Genomic DNA, 19,155 nt, shown 5'->3' on the forward strand with positions numbered 1-19,155 from the left:
CAGATCCTATTTAAGGAGTCTCTAGAGAAACCCAAAGACAAATGGGAGACAAAACCAACAACACTAGAGGAAATTTTAGCCTGCCATCACAGCTACAACAAGTAGTAAACAGCCTAACTCCTAGCCAGATAAATATAATGCCCTATTAGTTCCTTTTACATATTATGTCCAGCTTGCAACAAAAAAATTCCAAGCATGCTAAAAGGCAAAAAACACAGTCTGCAGAGACAAAGAAAGCACCAGAACCAGACTCAGTATGCAGTTTTTGGAATTACCAGACTGAGAATCTAATATAACTATGATTAATGTGCTGAGGGCTCTAATGGGAGAAAAAAAATTGACAATATGCAAAAACAGATGGGTAATACAAGTTGAGAGATGGAAACTTTAAGATATAATCAAAAGGAAATGCTAGAAATAACACTAACAGAAATGAAAAATGCTTTTGATTGGTTCATCAGTACACTGGACATGACCAAAGAAAGAAATCAGTGAGCTTCAAAATATGTTAATAGAAACGTCCTAAACTGAAAAGCAAAGAGAAAAAAGAAACAGAATATCCGAGAACTATGGCACAATAACAAAGCGTGTAACATATGTGTAATGGGAATACCAGAAGAAGAGCGAAAGGAACAGAAGAAATATGTGAAGTAAAACGATGTTCATTCTCTCTAAGTCAATCTCCAGATTCCTGTATTCCCAATCAAAACATGCAGCAGGTTTTATTTTAATGCTTTTTTAAATAGAATTTGACAAGCTGATTCTAAAATATATACAGAAATACAAAGGGCTAAGTGCTAAGATCGCCTAAAGAAAGATAAAATGGAAAAACTTGCCCTATCAGATACGAAGACACTTCAGAGCAATTACAGTTCGGAGAGTGTGAATATAGAGCCCATAAACACATAAAAGCAGACAAGGTTCCACACAATGGTAGCCCTGCAGAACAATGGAGAATGAGTGGCCTTTTTGATAAATTATTCTGGAACTGTAAAATACCCATACGAGGTGCTATGCACCTTAAACTTACACAATGCTACATGTCAAATTTATTCAATAAAAATAGTTTTTATTTAATAATACCCATATGAAATACAAATGAAACTTAACTCCTATATCAAACCACACACACAAGTCAATCCCAGGTGGACTATGGACCAAAATGTGAATGCAAAACAATAAAAATTTTACAAGATAATATAGAAGAATTTCTTCTAACTGCAGAATATTTTCTTTTTAAAATAAGGCACAAAAACCACTACCCCAAAGGCAAAGATTGATAAATTGGACTACATCAAGGAAAAAAAAAATTTGTTCATCAAAAGATGCCATAAAAGCAGTGAAAAGGGAAGCACGGAGTGGGAGAAAATATTTGCAATATTATGTAACTGACAAAGGGCTGTATCTCTTATGTTTAAAGAATTCCTATGATTCATAAAGAAAAAGGCAGACAAATACAAAAATGAGCAAAAAGGGTGAACAGGTATTTAAAAGAGGCTACCCAAATGAACTATAAAGAGACAAAAAGGTGTTCAACTCCATTAGTATTCACCATAATGAGATACCGCGATGCTCCCACCTAACTGGTTACAATAGAAAAGCTTCACAAGACCAGTGAGGTAGAAAGGTCACCAATGCACAGCAGAATATGAAAAGATCAAGTTGCAGAACAGAAGACGTACTAAACAAATAACAGTGATAACCTGTGACGGGAAATAGCAAGGTCGTGCCGTCATAACTCTTTGGCTTACAGCCAGTCTGCTGGACTGCAGAGAGCCACGTGAATGTAAATTCAAATGTAAACAGCACTTCAAGGAACTGGCCCAATTCCTGGAAACATCTGAAAGCTAAGGTGAAGAATCCTGAAATTCCTTCCTTCGGGTTCTCCCCAGGACCCTGGATTCAGCCTCCCTGAAGAGTGTGGAAGTTCCCCTGACATTGGAACCAAGAAAAGTTTCCCTCTTTCTTCGACTCAAGCAAGAAGATGCTTTCACAGGGGAGGCAGGTAGGACAAAGTAGCCTTTTACTACCTGGTTAAAACCAATTTATTCTCTGGACAAGACTCCTACTCAAAATGTGTGATAAGTTAATGATTGTTGCTAATTAAAATATAATAAGAGGGGCTGTCAATAGTTTTTTACATATGCCAATAATGTTTTGTAAAGAAATCTGTAAGGAAACCAGTGGGACCAGTTATTTTGCATTTTAATCCAATCGAATAAGCAGTGTCATACATTTGGAACATTCTTATCTCTTCCTAAAAGGGAGGGGGGACATAAGGTTTCCTACTTTGGGAAGCAAGAGACAAATGTGGGCTTCCTGGCAGGGACATGGACCAATAGGAGGCAGAGAAATTTAAAACAGCAAGAGAGTGAGAAAAGCCAGCTGAGGCATTGGTTGGAAAGGGCATCCCACAGCACAGGAAGGAGGTACTGAGTACTGAATGAGCAGTAATGATCGTGGTGATGGTGCTATTGGTAATAATGGTGATGATGGTGAGGGAGGTGGTGCTGTGATGGTGCTAGTGGTCCTGAGGACTGGTGGGGGGAGGGAGAAATAATAATGGTTAATAGTGATGGTGGGGGAGAGGGCATGTGGTAGGCATGGAGGCCAGTGTGGGTCGGTGGGTGGTGGTGGTAGTTATATTGAACTTGCTTGGACTCTGTCTATCACACTGGTAATTCAGTCCAACTAAATAGGACAGGAAAAGTCCCCTATTAACATTGGTTACACTAGTAAAAAATGGCAAAAGAGAAACAAAAATGAAAGCACTAAGCATGGAAGAGGGAGGCCCTAGAGGAGTTTGCAGAATATCAGATGAAACCATCCTGAGGAGCAAAGCATAGCTGAGAAAGCAGCCACAGAAGAGGGGGTCTGGGAAGACTTTGGTCAGAATATACAGGCACACAGGGCAGGAGCTAATGGGGAGGAGAAATCAGGGTGAGTCCTAGGTCTATCTGGAAAGAGTTGTGTCCAAGAGCACACCACCCTACACTTGCTTCTGTCTTGAGTGGGCAGAACAATAGGCCAAGATGGTGTCCACCCCAGGCTGAACCAGAGGGTGTCCTCTAAAAGAAACTGAACAGGATCTCTGGGGAAGGACGGGGCTCCTGGTGTCTGTGTTGGCATTCCAAGAAAAGGCTTCCCCATTCTGTCAAAAGGGTGTGTGTCCTGGCCATGGCCCCTAAATTGAATCCTGTCAGTGAAGGACTGCCAGTCAATGCTGACCAGCCTCCTACGTGGAGAGGGCTATTGAAGAAACAGACCTACATGATGGTAGAGAAGACCAATACCAGCCATCTATATTAAACCAGAAATCCTTCACTCATGGATATAAATGGATACTCAATGATCCCAAGATCATTGAGTAAAACTGTCTACAAAAAGGAACCAAGGTAAACAAACAGAACAATAAATCTAGGAGAAATAGAGTTTGGCAAACAGAAAATAACTTTCAAAAAATCTTAGTATCCTCAGTGAAATTCTAGGTTTTTCTTCCATAGACAAAGGAAAGAAAGGTCATTGAAAAAGAGAAAAAAGGAAATAAAATGTTCTTGGAAATTAAAAATGTAATTGTCAAACTAAAAAATGCAAAGAAATGAGAACCGTGGTTCTCAAAATGTGAGCCCCAACCAGAAGCATCAGCATCATCTGGAAACTTTCTAACATGAAAATTTCTGGGTTCCAGCCCAATTTACTAAATCAGAAACTGGGAGCAGGTCCCAGCAAGAATCTGTGTTTTCAGAAACCTTCTAGGAGATTGGTATATCCCTCAAGTTTGAGAACCACTGACCTAAAACATAGGACAAAAAAGACAAAGGCATACTAAAAGAAAAAACAATTTGAAGAGACAGAGCAAGCCTCAGAACTAGACATGGGAGGAATAATGGAATTATCAGACTAGGAATTTTAAACAATTATGATTAACAAGCTAAGATCCCCAATGGATAAAATAGACAGTGTGTAAGAACAGATAGGCAATGTAGCAGAGGAAGAAATGCTAGAGCTCAAAAACACTTAAGAGAAATTAATTCCTTTGATAGGCTTATTATACTGGACACAGCTGAGGAAAGAATCTCTGAGCTTGAGGACATCTCAACAGAACCCTTCCAAACTGAAAAGCTAAAAGAACAAAGACAGAAAAAAAAAAATCCAAGGACTGTGGCACAACCACAGAAGGTGTAACATGTGAAATGGGAATACCAACAGGAGAAGAAAGGAATGGAAGAAATACTTGAAACAATAATGACTGAAAATTTCCCCAAATTAATGTCAGACCCCAAACCACAGATTTAGGAAGCTCAGAGAACATCAAACAAGATAAATACATGCCCCCATACCACCCCCCGCAAAAAGAACCCTCCTAGACTGAGGCATATCAATTTCAAACTACTGCAAAGATTTTTAAAAAATCCTGAAAGAAGCCAGAGTAAAAAACACCTTAGCTACAGAGGAACAAAGATAAGAATTGCATCTGACTTTTTTTCAGGAAGCATGCAAACAAGAAGACAGTGGAATGAAATTAAAGTGTTGTTGAGATAACAACAAAACAAAAACTCCACCAACCTAGATTTCCTTAGGCTGCAAAATTATCCTTCAAAAGTGAAAGAGAAATACAGACAAAAATTGAGAGAAATTGTTGCCAATAGACCTGCCTTGCAAGAAATGTTTAAAGTTCTTTAGAAAAGAGGAAAATAATATAGGTCAGGAACTCAGATCTACATAAAGGAATAAGTGAACGTGAAATAAACTTGGCTAGCATATTCTACAATTTATCTGCAAGAGAAAATGTGCAAGAATAGCCAACAATATTTTGAAAAAGATAGACAGTGGTGATAGTAATACTGTGTTTCCCCGAAAATAAGACCTAGTCTTTTAGAGGACACCCTCTGGTTCATAATTGTTTTAAATTCCTAGTCTGATAATTCCATTATGCCTCCCATGTCTAGTTCTGCTGCTTGCTCTGTCTCTTCAAATTCTTTTTTCTTTTAGTATGCTTTGTCATTTTTTTTCTTGATAGCTAGACGTGAAGTACTGGGTAAAAGAAATTGCTATAAACAGACATTTAGTAGTGTGATGGGGGAAACATTCTATAGTCCTATAATTAGGTCTTTTACTGAGCCCATGCTTCTGGAATGTGAACTTCACAAGGGTTTCTCAGGTGCTTTTCTCCCCTCTTAGGTATGAGAGGATGGCTAAAGGGCTTAGAGTTGGGAATTTCCCTTCTCCTGTGTGGAAGCGTAGAGCTAACTGGAGTTGGGCAGTTAGATTAGTTAGTTCTGGTCAACTAGTTTCCCCTGAAGGCAGGCCTAAGGAACAGAGTGCTCCGATGAATTTCAAAGTGGTCCCTTTACCCCCTCTCTTTGCTGGAGACATGAAGGGATTTTTCTCTATTTATTGTGAGAACCTGGCCAAGCTCCTGGAGGTAAAACCCCCAAAATTTGTGGGGGGCTTCATATGACTGGGTCCCCTGGAGTTTTTAACTCTCATAGTTGTCCACACTGAGCCTCCAGAAATGTGTCAATTATGGTTCAGGTTTCTTAACCCCGGCACTGGTTCCCACGGCAGTTCCTGCTCATGAGTCTGCTCTGGTAAGCCGAGACTCCTTGTGTTTGCCGGTCTCTCCAATCTTGTGCTCTGTGTCCTCATGTCTCTCACTGATCCAAGAAAAGTTGATTTTTCAGTCTGTTCAGCTTTTAATGGTTGTTAGGATGGAGTGGCTCCTTACATGTGGAACTAGACACTGGAAGTACCCACACCAAGTTCATTTGAAAAGCTTTCATTTATAACTGCATTAAGTGTTATTAGTTAATTTGGGAAGAATTGATACGTTTGTAATTTTGGATCTTTGCATTCAGGAGCATGTGTGACATCTCTATTTATAAAGGATTGGTTTTTAATAAGTTCAATAATATTCGGTAGGCTTTCATATAAGTTTTGCACATTTGTTGACCTGTTTATTCTAAAAGATATTATATAGTTGTTTTTAAAGCTATTTTTAGAGGATCCTTAAAAAAACTACCATGATTGGTTATTACTGGCTTATTGGAAGGCTAGTGATTCTGATAAGTTATTCTTTACTAGGCCTCTTTCCTTTGTTTTTTGTTTGTTTTTGCTTTTTTGTTATTAGTTCTAATCGTATGTCTAATAGTTTTATTAGCTCTAATTGTCAGTTGAAACTCCTGCACTTTCTAGGTACGTAATGAAATCATCTGTAAATAATTACAACTTTGCCCCCACACCCCCATTATTTCTTGTTCATGTCTTACTGTCCCACTGGATTTTGATCCATAAGGCCAGGCAGAACATGATGTCACAATCCAAGCTTATGGATCACATTAGAAAAGAAGCCACCATGAATAAGTCAGCAAAAGCCTAAGTAGCTTTAGACTTCCAAGAACTTCAAAAAATGGAATGAACAGACCTATATTTAAAAGGCATGTGTACAATGATTAAAGAAACAAAAATGCAATGAAAATCACTGCAATTACTTAGATATACACACACACACACACACACACACACACACACACACACATATATATATATAGAGAGAGAGAGAGAAAGATATATTTTTACAAGAAAAAACAATTTAGAAACGAAAAACACAGCCATTAAACTTTACAACCCAAATCAATTAAAAAGTGGAGGGGTCATAACTGAAAAAAAGAATTGGTGAATCTGAAGGTAGGTTACCCAGAATGCAGTACAGAATATTAAAATCAGGAAAAATATTAAAGAGCGGTTAAGAGACACGCAAGATACAACAGGAAGAGGCAAAATTATCCTTCAAAATTTTTTTTTTCTCCCTCTTGTTAGGTTTAATTAACACGACAATAAACTCTAGTCCTATACCCACAGCTTTGCATTTTCTCCCAGACAACAGGAAGTTAGTCAAATGCTTACTATAGCAAGTACATGTGTTATAAAATATATATTTTCCTTAGATCTTTAAAAACAATTTCAAAGCCACTTTCTGGTATCTTGTGCTTAGGTGAGAACGTGTATTTGTAACAAAGGCACTGGGCATTAATTTCAACGCATACATTTAAAAATAAATAAATAAAGGAACCTAGTTCCTGGAACAGGAAGGAGTGACGGAAGGCCATTTGTCATGAAGTCACCATAGCAGTTGCCAGTGCCTCCCTTTCATGGTAGGTCAGCCAACAGTGTCAACTCTTCAGAATGACATTCTAGGCAGTGCTTGTGCTGGTGAATTAGAGCAAGGAGTTGGTGATGTCTAGGTCATGGGTCATTTCCTTAGTGGCTCACGGCCACAGGCGCAGCCCAACCCCAGAAGGCGCCTTGTGGTCCAGGTCTGGGTCCAGAGGTCACAGCTGAAGTTGTTACCAACTCCAGAAACTCTAGAAAAGCAACTCCAGAAACTCTAGCTGGATTGTGTACATGTATAAATGTAAGTTGAGTGAATACATGAACAGATGAGTCCGACATTGTTCAATGTCATGGGGACACAGCTGTGGGAAAGGTATCCTATCAGTAAAGTTCATGTAAAAAGCTCCCTACATGTGGCCATCTTGCCCTGTAGATCAATATTAAGGATTAAGTTTATCCATGTCTGTCTATCTCTGTTTCTTTCAGGAGTGTCTTAGAAACCATCTCTGGCATACCTTTCCCTAAGCCTTTTGAATACATTTCGATTTTTTTTTCTGCCAGTAGGAACCCTTGGAATAATGAATTCCATATGTGTATACTTTTCAGTGGGAAGATTACATTTGATCAGTAAAATTACCCTTTGCTCCAAGAATCACATATTTAGGAACTCTAAGTGCTAGAAGTTGCAGAGAAAGGAGTGGAAGGGTCCTCTGCTTGGAGAGCTTACAATGTGATACCAAGAAAACAAAATGTCTTCAACATTCACATGATTCTATGCATCCATACTGGTTGAAGGAAAAACATTTCTCACAATTTTTCAGAAAGTTCAAAATGAATGCTTGAGTGATTTTCAAAAAAAAAAAGGAAACAGAAGGTAACTCTGGTAGCCAGGATAGCACTGGGAAGAAAATGGGGGCAGGTAGCCCAAACTGGATGTTACTGCCAAAGACTGGGGAGGGAGCAGAGGGGACAGAAGAGGCTGGTCCCATCGACCCTAGAGACATTCTCAGGGTGATGGAGAGGGCTTTTCAGAGACCCAGAATTCAGCCTCTGGATGACTCAGTAAGAGCAACAGGCGGTGGCTCCCTGGGGAGGCCCAGATGCAAGACCAAGAAGGGAGGATGAGTTCTGTGCTGTCTGTGGTGGGGCTGAGGGAATTGTGTGATATCCAGGTGGGGATGTCCAGAAAGATACTCACAAAGGCCTGGACCCAGGTGTGGGGATGCTGAGCACAGAACAGTTCTCTGGGCATAGACGGAGTCACTGAGGAACAAGATGGAGAGAGAAGACTGGGATGGAACCTTAGGGAATCCTTCACATTTGGGGGAATCGGGGGGAGACGGAAGCCTGTGTAGAAGGTTAAGAGGAAGAAAAGGTCCAGCAGTAAGCGCTAAGGGCAGAGGGTTTCAAGCAGTGTGATGTGTCTGGTAGGGTCAGGAGGATGAGGACTGAGAAAAGGCCACCGAATCTGACAGCCCTGGGAGTCAAAGGACCTATGAAGGGAGCAGCCTCCAAAAGTAAAAACAGTGGTCCCAGGTTAAGGGGTGCTGGCACCCCGAGTAAGCCAAGAGATGGACCAGGAGTGGTTGAGCCCTTAATCCTTCCAGGCAGTGTGATGGCACCAGGCAGGGGAAACAATGAATGGGGAGTAAAGCCATGCTGGGTTTGCAGCATGGACAGAGCGGGAAGCCACCAAAAATGGGGAAAATCATAGGGAATGAAGACCGTAAGTAGAACAAGGCCTAGCGGATCCAGGGTCGGAAGGGATGGCAGTGTTGGCAAGAGGGAGATGAGAAGGCTCTTCTGAAAGCCCAGGAAACCTTTCTGTCTAGTAGAACCACCCTGGCCCTTGGTTTGTTTCCTGGGGCTTCCTCCCCACAGCTTCCAGGGTAGGGAGGTGATGCCTCCTGTGCAATTCCTTCTGGAATTCCTGCCCAGGCCTTCGGGGTCTCCAGCTGTTCTGGAGAATCAAACCGCCATCCTCGGCCACTGTGATGATACACACAGGCCGGGTCAGGAGCCTCCTGTCACAGAATGGCTCATGCAGCTGTGAGGACACTGGACTGGAGTGGGGCAGGCCAGGGGCAGCCCCATTAGGAAGGGGTTCTAGTTGTCCAGGCAGGAGTGCTGAAGGGCTAGACCAGAGGGGTGGTGGTGGAGTGAAGAGAAGTAGGGGCTGCAGGGACACATTTTACAAGGAGTGGATTGAGTATGGGGATGAGAGAAAGAATGAGGGCTGATCTCATACTGAGTGGCACTGAATGTCGTCATCTGAACGGCAGACTTCCAAGTAAGAAGTGTAGCAGGTGAGTGACAGCCCAGAGTGTTTTTTTCCATGCCTGGGAAACCTCAGGGAACACAGCAAATGTCTCTTTTCCTGAGAGGGTGGGCGGGGCCTCTGGAGGACTGGATGGGAGCAGAGGGGCCACTTCTCATGTCCAGCCTCTGCAGGGGCTTCCCTGAAAGTTTCTGAGCCAGTTCTGGGGGGGTGGGGGCGGCTATGGGACATCCAGCCTTGTGGGACCACCTCAGGCCCGACCTCAACTTCTACCAGCTCCCGCCCTGGGTGCAACCGTGGCAGTCAGGGCCTGGAGGTCTGGCCAGACTCCTCACCATCCTGAGAAGAGAAATCCCCCTTGACCTAATGTGATGTAGCTTTCCACAAGATGGGCAGCTTTTGTTTTTACCCCTGGGAAATGGAGTATTTGTTTTCCAAGAAACAGATTCTTGGATAGAAAGGACTGAATTTGCAAATGCAAGTTTTAACTAAAACAGGGAGGGGGAAACGGAGGAAGGCAGGCTGACTGATTCCAGCTGATGCCACAAGTGGTTTCCTTACTGTCAGCAGGAGGCCCAACTCCAGGGTGTGTGTGCAGAGCTGCAGTCATATCCTGGGACCGGGTGGTCTGAGACACTAGGTGTAGAGAGGCGAGGGCTGGGGGGCTTTGAGGGCCACAGATGCAGTCTCTCATCACACCATTGGGGCCAATTAGAAAACCAAACTCAAGGACAGAAGTGATGGCCACTCACAGGCACTGCCCTTCCAGGGATCACCCCATGTCTCTGCCTGGAGATGCCCTCTCCAAGGGTTCAGGCTTTTAGGTTTCAGTAGGCCTTTGAGAAAGGCTCTCTGGGGCTAGAACTTTGGGGGTGTCCACAGCTTCAGAGCCTTTCCTCCCACAAACATTTCACCATAACTGGTTGGTTACGTGCCCTAACCCCCACCCCCTCGTCCTTACCCCAGCACCAGAATGAAGACAGGAATGGCCTCCTTGCCTTCTCCATTCCCAGGGCCTGGTCGTTTCTCAGTTGTTCTAGTTGAATAAACAGACCAATGACCAAACCCTCAACCAGCTAGTTAAATCCTTCCAGTACAGTATAAACTTATTGTTCCTGAGTGGTGAGGAGAAACAGCCAACTTGTATCTCCCTAAAAACCCCTCCCGTACTCAAGGCCTGGCTGGAAGAGAAAACAATGGTGGGGTTTTATCCCTTCCGACACCTCTGCACCCACAGGTCACAGCCTCGCACTGACACCAGCATGGAAAGCAGCCGGCTTATGCAGTGTCCTGACCTGCCCATTCTGTTTTCCTGCACATGACTGACCAGCTGATGGGAGCTAACATACAGGTAGCTATGGTCTGGTGTGAAAAGATGAGATGAGCTGGGCCAATGAAACTGTCAATCCTGAAAATCTGATACAAAAATCAGCAAAGATTTCCAGTTAGCAGCTATACATAGTAGATATGTATTGTGTATATAGTGGGTTAGAAAGGCCAAAGTGGTCATATGTAAGGTTAAGTTACAAACTAAAAATAAGCAGCAGCAGAAGACAGCTGGTAGCCAAACAGAACCAAAGAGGAGACTTCAAGAGGCTAAGGATCCAGGACAGCCTCCTGGGAGACATGACACATGAGCTGGTTTTTGTGGTGAGGTGGAGTTACCTAGATCGACGGGAAATGGGGTATGAACAACGGGTTTAATATGATGAGTAGAGAGGAAAGGAGGAGAGAGGGTGAGCGAGCCAGGAGCCAGATGCTAAGATGGGAAATCTGACCACTACGCAGGGTACACCAAACATGCTCTGTGACTGCCGCAACTCTGGAAACCCGCATCTCACCACGTCAACCTCCTAAACCCATGGCTCCACCACAGGTCCCGTCATCTCCCAGAACTAAGCCAACTCTAGAATGAACCCCAGATTCTACTCTAACCACAAACCACTAACTTCTATTCCAACCACTTTCTCCTTTAGTCTCATATCTACTCTGCACCTCCTAGACTCAAGGCTTCTGGGACCTCAATATCCTGGTTTAACTTCCCTGCCCAGCTGGAACTCATAGCTGATCAACTGAACTACACCACATCAACACCCCAAACCTCTTGCACTGCTGTCCTCACACCTGTCCAGAAAAACTCCAATCCTCCATCAACCCCACAGTCACTCTTATCTTCTGCAGCAGGCTGCTAGCTGGTTCCTCAAATCTCTTCTTCCATAGTAATAGTTTTAGTTAGGAATACAGCTACCCAGCTAGACCCATTTCCCAGACTTCCTTGCAGCTAGGTGCCTAAGTTCTCACCAATGAAGTATGAGAAGTGACGTGTACAACTTTTCTCTCTTACCTAAAAGGAAATTATTTACTTTCCAGTTCTCTCACCCCCTTTCAGGAGCTGGAACACTGATGTGGCAGAACCCCAGCTATGGCCAAGTAGCCATATTAGCAGTCTACAGAATGGCAGACCAAGATGGAAGGGACCTAACCCTGAGTGGGTCTGGAAATGACCACTCCTCCAGCCTGGGCTTCCTGCTCCCCTCGGACTGTAATGTGTGAGAGAAACAAACATTTATCTTATTTAATCCACTCCTTGTTATAGCCGATTCTCCTATCGTCAAATTCATGGAGAAAAATGCCCTAACCAATCAGGACAATACGACCATAAACTCCTGATCTCCAACATCAACTGAGCTCCATTTTCATTAGATCTTGGTCAGCTCCCTTGCCAATTTCCCCCAATAAAGGCTTCAAACTCTCCTGACGTTTCTCAGAGGTCTGTCCAAGCCCTTATGTCACTACAAATGTTGAGATTACCAAGTAGGGTCTCCCACCACATCCCTCCCACTCCTGCAATCCTCTCCTCATATCCCAATGGTACAGATACTCTGGTCAGACTCCCTGCATTAAAATAACAGCTCCACTATGTGCTGCCTGTGCGACCTATCTCAGCCTTCCTTTCCTCAACTTTAAAAGGAAGGTGCTGACAATGCCACTTAACAGATATGTGAGGATTAAGTAAAACAGTGCAGTAAAGTGACTTGCATGATGCCTGGTATATAGTAAGCAACGGCCATCTGCTGTTACGTTGCTAAAACAAATGTGACCATACTACTCCCTGATGGAGTCCACCAGTGAATCTCAGTCACCTACAGAACAAAGTCTACATCTCTCACTGTTAGGCCCTTCATGACACATCTACCATTTACCCCCTGAATCTTCTCTCTTGCTACTGTCTGCCTTGGACACTATGTTCCAAGAATACCAAATTGCCCACATAAGTAAAACAATAAAATAAAATCAATGTTCATAAATTCAACAGCTATGTATTAAAATACCCACTTTTAGAGCATTAGTGACTACTCCAATAAATTAATTCCACTTCCTGGGAAAGCACACCCACCTCCCCCAAAAGCACCAACATGAGAGTCTATTTTTCATCTTCTATCTAAGAAGTGATACTGAATTCAGTTTCTTTATTTGTAAAACAACAGACTTAGGTTACTCTCCTTTTAACTCTAAAATGTGACGCGATACTAACGTGGCTGTGGGGAGAAAAACAATCTTTATAGCAACTTTTAAACCTTACTGTATTGCTTAAATGCACTTGGAAATGTTACATCCTGTCAAAAGGGAATGAGGTTCCTTTAAGAGGGCCATCTGCCACATTAGCCACACAGTGAGGCTGGCAACAAAGGGATGCTAAAGAATAGGAAGAAGTCCCAAGTGACCAGAGGAAGGTGGAGACAATGGAAGGGCCTCTAGGCAGAGCCAGTCCCAGTCCCAGGTTTCCACAAAGCCCAGCAGTGCCAGGCTGTCGTCTCCTGTCTCTTCCTTTTCCTGCCTTCCCAGAAGGGGCAAGAAAAACCCCAGGGAGTACTTACCAAAAGACAAGAGCCTGCTTAGCTGACCAAGAATGTCTATCAGGTCAAATAAAGCTGCGCTTCTTTCTGCTAAGTCATCTCTGGGTCTTTCTCCGGAAGGAAAAAAAAAAGAGAGAGAGCAAAGGCCAGAAGGACACTGCCTAGAGATTCCAACACAAAACTTAAACCACAGGATTACCAAGACATTGTACTTTCTGATGCAAACACAGGTCGAGTCAAACCCAGTGGCCTGGGCAAAGTCAGACTTAGAGGGAGTTTATTCAGAGTATTAAATAGCTCTGGTGCTTTTCTGGAGCCAAGAACCATGCCAAATTCTTTCTCAAGTCCACCAGTTTCCAGATTACCCTGTTCTCTGAGTTATGGAGACAAGTTCTAAGGTGTTCTTTGGATGTATATTAAGCAACGCTGAGGCCAAATAGTTTCGATCCAAAAATTAACAAACTTTACATGAATGCAAATATTGTCTAAATAAAGGTATATAAAATGTAGCCCAATAAATTCATATGCTGGAGCAGTAAATGAATAAATGTTTAAGCTCTTAATAAGACTTTTTATGAAGACATATAGCCAATCTTTGGCTTACTTCCAAAGGCCGTATGTAATGAGACCATGAAGCTAGAGGAAAGGCAGGTGGGGGAAGATACTGCAGGCCAACTACTGAGGAGATCACAGATATCCTTGCAAGCCCAAATCTATAAAGTAGTGGCAGAATATGGACTGGTGGAAAACATTAGGGCCAGAGGCCAAAGTAACAACAACCACAATGAAACAGTAGGTTTTCTGAACAGACTTAGAGGCTGAAAAGTTAGATAGTAATTCCTACTAGGCTTTCTCCTCAAATAAAGGCAGTATTCACCAACATTAAAAAGCTGATTGGGGACTCCCTACATTCACTAAGGCTTCACAATCACTGCATCTCCTCTCATACCTGACAGAACATTTGAAGCATTACACATAATAATGTTAAAGGAGGCCAGATTCCAGTCCATTATCCCATTTCTGCACAGAAGCAGACACTGCAACTTGCCTACCAAGTCGTTCCTACTTCCTTACCAATAGAAGCCTAATTCTGTTCAAGGTAAGAATGTGCCCAACTGAAAACTCAATTTCCTCAAATGTACCTAAACTGATGAATGAATAGTAATATATACCCATACAATGCAATATTATTTGGCAATATAAAGAAATGAAATAGTGGTATGTACTACAACATGAATGAACCTCAGAAACACGGTACTAAGCAGCCAGACACAAATGGCCACATACTATGTGATTCCATGTATATGAAATGTCCAGAATAGGTAAATCTAGAGAGGTAGAAAAGTAGATTAGTAGTTGCCTAGCGCTGGGGGTGAGAATGGAATCAGGAGTAACTGCTAATGGGTATGGACTATCTTTCTGGGATGGTAAAAATGAATTTGATGGTGGTTAATGGTTGCACAACTCTGTGAAAATCATTAAATTGTACAGCACTTCAAATGGGTGATATGTGAACTACAGCTCAGTAAAATTGTTGGAAAATGCACACCAACAAAACCTAGTTTCCCAAGATGCCTAACAGCTAGGGGTGCCCATGTGCTACAGTTCTGGGCAGTAAGATGTGGGTGGAAGTAGGCAATGGGTAAGTCAATAGTCTCCTCCATAAAAAAGGACTTGGTTAACTTTTGCCTTCCACCTTTTTCCCATCTTTTTCCCTAATAAAGGTCTAGGCCCTGGGGGTACCTAAGAACAAAAACATGTTACAGACGGAAGAGCAGCAAAAATGGACGAAATGGGTAATGGATGATATCCTAGGATCAATGCACCAGCCCGGTTTATCACTCTCTGAATTTGTTATAGGATAGAAATAAATCTGTATTTGGTTAAATGATTAGAGGTGGCTTTCTATCACGTGCAGTCAAATGCTATCCCTAATGATGCATGCCTATCTAATATCAGCCTGTGCTTATTCTTGGAGCCAAGAAAGCAAAAGGTAAAAACTCAGAAAGATGAAAAAAGAAAAAGAAAAAAAGAAGCCGATTCCAAATGTAACATTCAGGCACCACAGTCAGCCTTAATTTCTTTTTTTTTTTTAAGGGTAGTTATTTTATTTTCAAACTATACATGTTTTTTTCCCCAATTTTGATATATCACCAGGAAGTGCTTACCCCTCTCTAAAAACAAATCACTAAAAAATGCTTTAGTTTTGAAATACTGACACACCAAGTATGAGCAAACGGCGTATTATTTTCTCAAGAAGGAATAATTTCAAATATCATCAATTCCCATGTTTTAAAATAAGTTTTAAAACATCTGTTCTTTGAAGAATTAGGAACAGATGCCCCCAGATTCAGTTTCCTTATATCGAAAATGTAGGTACAACCAGGTGTGGCATAATGATGTTTCCGTCAATGATGGACTGCATACACATGTATGACGGTGGTCCCGTGAGATTATAATGGAGCTGGAAAATTCTTATCGCCTAGTGATGCAGTAGCTGTCTCATTGTCCTAGCACAAGGCATCACTCACGTGTGTGTGGTGTTGTAGCGATAATGGTGTAAACAAACCTACTGCAGTGCCAGTCCTACGGAGGTATAGCACACACAATTACAGTTGGGGGCTATACCACCTCGGTTTGCATAAGTTCACTCTATGATGTTCACATGTCGACGAAATCACCTAATGACATCTTTCTCAGAACGTATCCCCATTGGTTAAGCGGCACATGAGTGCCCTCAATACACTTACGCGGGATGTTGATGTGTCCCAGAAAATTAAGTTCAATGTTATCCTGAAATATTAAAAGCAAAAATGAGTGCAGAAACAAAAATTATTAACAAGCAACTGTTTACATTTTTCTTGCTTTGCCCCGTCAGTTATATCACCTCCTTTTGATTGTATGAAGTTGGGGTGAGTGAGGGGCATGGGAGAATAACACCTGGGAAACAATCTTCCACTGAAGTCACTGAATTACTTCATTTGGGATCATTATTTTCATGCATAACTCCACATAAAGTTGACCTTGTAGAAATACGAAGCAGAATTTACAATATGGCTAATTATCCCTGTGACCAAAGAAAAAGCAGGGAAAATAAGAAAAAAGGGTATTGGGACTGGAGACGGGCGGCAGGTAAGCCAGCACTGGGGTGGGATATGGTCTTCCCTACCGATCGGTCTTTTTATTTCATGCCTTATTGGTTTATATTACATAAAACATAGGCTCTTCAAATTTGAATATAAATATCACATTGATGATAGAACGCAATATTTTAAATATGAGATAATGCTTTAAAGGAGTTAACAGACGTTTAAGCCTTTCTAATTGCTCTCTTATGTAAATTTAGGTGTTTTTATTCATCAATTCGTTAAAGATTTAATGCTACCATATGTCAAGTGCTAATAAAGCAATGGAGATTCAGACCTGGAAACATAAGTTCCTATCCTCAAAGAATGCACAGCCAAGTGGTAAAAAGAAATATGTATGTATATATATGGTCCCAGCTTACCTTTGTCAGAGTGCACACCCAGGGAATAAGGCTGTAAAGCTCCTGCAGGAGCAGGGTAGGCGTAGAGGAGTCTCCTGGGCACTGGGGCAATCTCAAGTGAAGTGCGACCTTCTAAGAGCAGCAGCACATGCAAAGGAAAGGACACGTGCAACAGCATGACAGGCTCAGGCAGAAGTAGTGAGCTGGTGAAGCCGCAGGAGGTGAAACTGCAGAGATGAGTGGAGACTGTGCACCTAGGAGTTCTGAACTCTACCCTGAAGGCTTTGAGAAACTGCTGAAGGATTTTAAACAGGGGCAGCAGCTGTTGTAGGAAGCGTTACTGTGGCAGAAGCTGGATGGATGGGTTAAGGGCCAAGGCCAGTCAAGCAGTTATGGAGGAAATGGGGGGGAAAGATTCAAGCAAGATAACTGTGATGGGTCTGAGGTTCTAGGGAAGTCAACTCCACAGACGCAGATTTTCATATGAGAACCACTGAAGTTTTTGTGCACCACCTCCCCTCACCCTTACATTTTTTTCCCCAATAAAATCATAACCTTTACCACAACCAAACGGACTTGGGAGGGTTAGAGTGGAGAGGCTGTCACTCTTGGGGATCAAATGGCAAGAAAGAGGAGTGTCCCATACTCCAAAGGGATTTTTCTTCCTCTACTGGATCGCTTCTATTAGCTTGTGAAACATTTTCAGGTACCTGTATCTTCATCTGGAAAACAAACATGCTCTCCTCTGTCCCCCACACCCACCAAAACAAAACACACTTTGATCTCTAGTTACTGTTCCATTTCCCTTCGCAGCGAAACTTCAATAGCGCTGACTATAGTCGAATCTCAACTTTCCCACACTGTATTCGTACTTCAACTTGCTCCAACCCTACTGCTTTTGTCAATCACCTCTATAATGCCAAATCTCATAGAGGTTTCTCTCTCCATATTGAAATACTTTCTTCCCTAGGCTTCCACCTTCCCTGGGCGACACCTCATTTTCCTGTTTTTGTTGTTGCTTTTTCCATCTGCAGTGACTTCTTCTCAGTCTTTTTGTTGTTGTTGTTATCTCTTCTTCTTTCACTAGACCATTAAGTGCTGGCATGCTTAGGACTCAGTCCTAGCACCTCCTCCATCTACACCATCTCCTGAAGCAATTCGTCATACCCTGGCTTTAAATATAGTCTATATGTTACACTCCGACATTTGTATGTTAAATGAGACCTCTTCCCTGAGCTGCAGGCTCTCATCTATCTACTCAAAATCTCCACTTAGATGACCAATTGGTAACTCAAACAGCCTACAACAAACTACTGATTCCCCCTGCCAAAGCAAAGTCCTGTTCCTCCTAGCGTTTTTCCTCTCATTATAGTTTGGCCATACAACCAGATGCTCAAGCCCCAAACCAACTAGTCAGCCCTGCTTACTCTCTTTCCGTATCCACCCCACCCTCCAACATCCCATGAATCCAGGGTCCTGCCTATTATTTGCAAAACCTATCTCCAATGTGCCCCTTCCAATCGCCCACACTACCCAAACTGGTCCCAAACCACTCTCTCTTCTTCCCTAAACTATGCAACAGTTTCTTTAAAATCTCATCACTTCCATCCTTGCCTTCCTACAATCAAATCTTCATAAAAGAGTTGGCATAATCTTTTTTAAATGACAAATCAGATCATGTCACTCCCTTACTGAAAAACATCCTTGAATGAAACTCCATTGTATTTAGAATAAAATATAAATGTATCCCATGGCTTAAAAGGCCCTGCTGCCTGCTCCTGCGTCTCCCAGACGTCATCAGGAGCCCTCCCTTCCCTAACTACATCCTAGCCGCACCGGCCTCTGTTCTCTTCTTTCAGCAGCAGCAGCTAGAGGATACACAGGAAGGGCCGAGCCTGGTGGCCAGCTTATTCCTGCTTTAAGGCCTCTGAAATTATGTCCCTTCTGCCTGGATCTTCTCATCGCTGGCTTCTTGTCATTCATATTTCAGCTGAAATGTCACTTGCTCAGAGAAGCCTGGCTAGTACATCTAAAGTTATTCTTTCTGATTCCATTCTGTATTTTTCATAGCACTTACCGAAAGCTAACGTTCATTATCTGTTTCTCCTAACCAGAATATAAGACCTAAAAAGGGAGGAATTTCCCCTGTCTTGTTCCCTACGTATCTTGAACCAAATATACAGTGGGCACTCAATAAATATATATTGAATGAATAGCCCAATACTCTCTGCTTCTACAAGTAAAATATTCTTATAATAGGGGTGTAAGAAAGGACAGGATATAATACAGCTCTCAGTCACTAGAGCCAGCTTATATCACATCAGTGCTTTGTCCATTTGCTTCTTTCCTATAAAAATAACATTTTTCTGCAAAATCTGCTCAGTAATATTCACAGTCTATGACAAAACAACTGGAAGAAG

General features: G+C 42.3%; 2 long non-coding RNA genes across 6 annotated transcripts in view; one reads left to right on the forward strand and one right to left on the reverse strand.

The window, feature by feature from the left end:
• The window catches only part of LOC109456170 (uncharacterized), a 72,825-nt gene extending 59,447 nt beyond the window's left edge, over window positions 1-13,378 (reverse strand). For all 3 annotated transcript variants that reach the window (XR_012489661.1, XR_012489660.1, XR_012489662.1), the window contains exon 1: window positions 13,270-13,378. This is a non-coding gene — a long non-coding RNA (uncharacterized LOC109456170). The remainder of the gene's footprint in view (window positions 1-13,269) is intronic.
• LOC141567211 (uncharacterized) lies at window positions 1,786-17,590 on the forward strand. Of its 3 annotated transcripts, none has more exons than XR_012489667.1 (4): window positions 1,786-2,005; window positions 10,629-10,742; window positions 11,781-14,347; window positions 14,973-17,590. It is a non-coding gene; the product is annotated as an uncharacterized LOC141567211 (long non-coding RNA). The 3 variants fall into 3 exon arrangements; XR_012489668.1 differs by having other exon boundaries at window positions 11,781-11,940; XR_012489666.1 differs by having other exon boundaries at window positions 11,781-17,590.
• Window positions 17,591-19,155: the final 1,565 nt, after the last annotated feature.

The sequence above is a fragment of the Rhinolophus sinicus genome, linkage group LG10 (genome assembly GCF_036562045.2).
Source record: "Rhinolophus sinicus isolate RSC01 linkage group LG10, ASM3656204v1, whole genome shotgun sequence".
In the NCBI taxonomy this organism is placed as follows: Eukaryota; Metazoa; Chordata; class Mammalia; order Chiroptera; family Rhinolophidae; genus Rhinolophus; species Rhinolophus sinicus.